Here is a 3,884-nt window from a genome sequence, read left to right as displayed (position 1 = left end):
GACCAGGCCGCCGAGCAGCCCTGGAAAGCTGGGTAAACAAGGGCATGACAGCAGGTTGGTTTTGTACCCACCAGGCAGTTTTCCAGCGTAAACTTGATTCCTCAGCCCTACAGAGCCACCTCCAACCCCCCCATTCCACGGGAGTAGGATGTAGCCTGCCTCCAAACAAGTCACCTCCCTCAAGGATGTCAGGGTACTCAGGAGTAGCTGCACACCACCCAATCCCATCCCCAGCCCAAATAAAGCTTAATCTGAACCTTGGCCTTTGCCACCAAATCACAAGATTGCAAAATATCGTGATACAGAAGGTAATAGCCTCATCATGGAGCTCAAGACCAGAGAGGGAAAGCTCATGGCCCGAGGTCATGACTCCTTGAAACAATATATCAGAATTCTTCCATTACAAAGAGAAGGAAGCCAACCTGGTTTTCTGACTGCCAATCAAGGGTTCTTCCCACCAGAACATGCTGTGTGTAGTTCTGGCCTCAGCTTTGATGGGGAGATTTCTAGAAGCAGTGAAGGGGCTCTGGGTCAGAAGGACATTCAAGTAGAGCATTGAGAAAAATGCTGAGGAGAGGAGCCAAGAGGAAAAGAAGAGGGAAGGCATTTTCCATGAGCACCTACCACATGTACCACATGCCAGGCACTGCACATGTGCTTTGCTGCATCAGGGAAAGCAAAGGGGTTGCTTAAGGAATCAGGGGTTGTTATAGTATCAGGGGTTCCAATGTAGAGAGGAGGAAGCTGAAACTCAGAGAGGGGAAGTGACTTGTCCAAGGTCACACAGCCTAAAGAATAGAGCTGGCATATGGAGGCAGGTCTCTCTGATTCTAAAGCCTCAAGCAATTTAGGTACCATGTGAAGTATGCCCAGGAATCATAATACTTAAGATATTCTGTGCCAGAAATAGAGACACAGATGTAGAGAACAAACCTATGGACACCAAGGGGGGAAAGTGGCAGGGAGGGTGGTGGTGGGATGAATTGGGAGATTGGGATTGACATGTATACACTAATATGTATAAAATGGATAACTAATAAAACCTGCTGTATAAAAAATAAGTAAAATTCAAAAAAAAGATATTCTGTGCCTGTGACTGCACTAAGCACTCTACCTACATTATTTTATCCTCACAGCTACTCTATGAGGTAGTTGCCATCGTTATTTCCATTTTAAATATGAGGAAACAGGCATAGGATAGTAACCGGATCTAAGTAAGGGTGGAGCTGGGATTGAAAATCAGGCAATCTGGCTCTAACCTCTGCACTTTTTTTTTTTTTTTTTGCAGCACCGAGCAGCTTTTGGGATCTCAGTTCCCCAGTCAGGGGATGCAACCTGGGGCCCAGGAGTGAAAGTGCTGAGTCCTATCTACTGGACCACCAGGGAACTCCCATAACCTCCCCACTTCTTTTTTTTTTTTTTTTTGCAGCCCCGAGCAGCTTTTGGGATCTCAGTTCCCCAGTCAGGGGATGCAACCTGGGGCCCAGGAGTGAAAGTGCTGAGTCCTATCTACTGGACCACCAGGGAACTCCCATAACCTCCGCACTTTTTTTTTTTTTTTGCGGTACGCGCGCCCCTCGCTGTTGTGGCCTCTCCCGTTGCAGAGCACAGGCTCTGGATGCGCATGCTCAGAGGCCATGGCTCACAGGCCCGGCTGCTCCGCGGCATGTGGGATCTTCCCGGACCGGGGCACGAACCCGTGTCCCCTGCATTGGCCGGCAGACTCTCAACCACTGTGCCACCAGGGAAGCCCCCTCGGCACTTTTTGATTGCTGTACTATTTCTGTACTGTTTCTCGTGTAGTTATAATAATAGTACTACCTGGTTTATATATATATATACATATATTTGTGGTTTTTTGTTTATTTGTTTTTTTGGGTTTTTTTGGCCTCACCACATAGCTTGCAAGATCTTAGATCCCCGACCAGGGATTGAACCCATGCCCCCTGCAGTGGAAGCATGGAGTCCTAACCACTGGACCACCAGGAAATTCCCTACCTGGTTCTTAGTTTATCCTTTAACTCTCTTTTCCTGAGCCAGGCAGTTTGGTTACTATTTTTTCCCGTTTTACAGATGAAGAAACTGAAGCCCAGAGAGAGAAAATTACTTGCTCAAAAGCACACAGCAAGTTTTCTGGTTCTAATGGAAAGGGCTGGGATTCTAGGCCAGATCTCCTGCAGCAAATAATAATCATACTAGCAAATGTTTACTGAGCACTTACCAAGTACCAGGTGCTTCATATGCGTTTTTAAACTGTATCCATCACAACAACCAGAGATCCTAGGCACTCTCAATAGTCCCGGGTCACAGATGAGGAAACGGAGGCTCAGGAGCAGTGAAATGACTAGTCCAAGGTCATGCGCTTGACGGTCGGTAGAGCTGGGATTGAAACCCTCGTTTCCTGACTCCCGGCCCAGTCCAGTGCTCCCTCCACTGTGCTAGGTGCCCCAGGAGGGCAGCAGAGCTCGGAGCAGGCAGTCAGCAGGTGGGTGCTCTGGGGCGCGTCTCTACCTTCTCTTTCCGTGTCACTGCCATCTATGGGTTTAGCTAAACCTGATCTTAAAAGACCTATTTATAGCTTAACACTGTACCACCACTCGGGATAATGAGTGCCTTAAGTTGACTCCCCATGGTGTAAATTAAGTCTTTGTTTTATTCGTCCTAAATCTTTCTCTGTCAGGATTGGAGGGAGAAAGGGGAAGTGGGTAAAGGCCCTAGGACCAGAACACTTAGATTCAGAAAACAGGCTCTAGTCCAAATAGCGTTTGCCTAATGCTGGCAATTCCTGAGACCCAGGCAGCAGGTGACATTTATGCAAACATCTCATCTGATCATTACAGAGACGTGAGGGGTAGGCAAAGCCTGGATTTTTATGTCTTTTAATCTGTTTTCTTTCCTGTGCTATTCCCAACACTTAGCACAGTTTTGCAGTCACAAGGAACCTACTAGATACCTATTTGTTGAATGACTGGATGAATCTCCTTTTTTTAAAAAAATATTTATTTATTTAGTTTTTTGGCTGTGCCAGGTCTTAGTTGCAGCATGTGGGCTCTTAGTTGCGGCGTATGGGATCTAGTTCCCAGACCAGGGATCAAACCCAGGCCCCCTGCATGGGGAGCACGGAATCTTAGCCCCTGGACCACCAGGGAAGTCCTGAACCTCCATTTTATAGACAAGGAAGCAGAGACAGTATCAGCGGTCTGGCCAGGAAAACAAGAGGAAGGCCAGATGATTCTAAAGAGGAAATCTAATTTAGAGAATTAGAAACAAAGTTGTTGGAAGAGCTGAAAGAGTGACTAAGGGAAATTGAGGCAAGCAAACCTGAGATTAGCAACTCAGGAAAGGCATGTCCTCCCAGAGGGCTAGCACTATAAAGAGGGGAGATGGTACTACCTAGACCAGGAACTGGGGCCACCCAGAGGAGACACTGTAGCTACTGAAACCACAGCTCCCTCCCCCTGCCCTCCCCAAGACTGAGAGAGGTGGGGAGAAATACCTCAGCTTTTCCCTTCTTCTTACTCTCTGATCTCTCACCAAAGCTTCCCACTGGCTGGACGGAGCCAGAAGTTAGTTGGCAAGGGAGCCCAGGAAACATGGTTTGCCATAGGAAGTGGAGGAGAAGGGCAGAGAATGGATTTGGGATTAAACAGAAAAATTGGCCTCAATAGTCCCATACCTAGGAGGAGGCCATGTCATGTATGTGTTGTCAGGCAACCCCCCTCTCCACAACTCCATATGATTCTTCTAGGCTCTTCACCTTTTCACGTCTACCTTAAGCATCACCTCCTCCAGGAAGCCTTCCAGGACTCCTTCCCAGTAGTTACTATCTCCCTAGTGTGAGTTCCCCTAGTATACTATATGTGTCACTGTCATAACATATACTA

This window comes from Neophocaena asiaeorientalis, unplaced genomic scaffold (assembly GCF_003031525.2).
Source record: "Neophocaena asiaeorientalis asiaeorientalis breed wild unplaced genomic scaffold, Neophocaena_asiaeorientalis_V1.1 scaffold132, whole genome shotgun sequence".
In the NCBI taxonomy this organism is placed as follows: Eukaryota; Metazoa; Chordata; class Mammalia; order Artiodactyla; family Phocoenidae; genus Neophocaena; species Neophocaena asiaeorientalis.
This window is presented reverse-complemented; position numbering follows the sequence as displayed.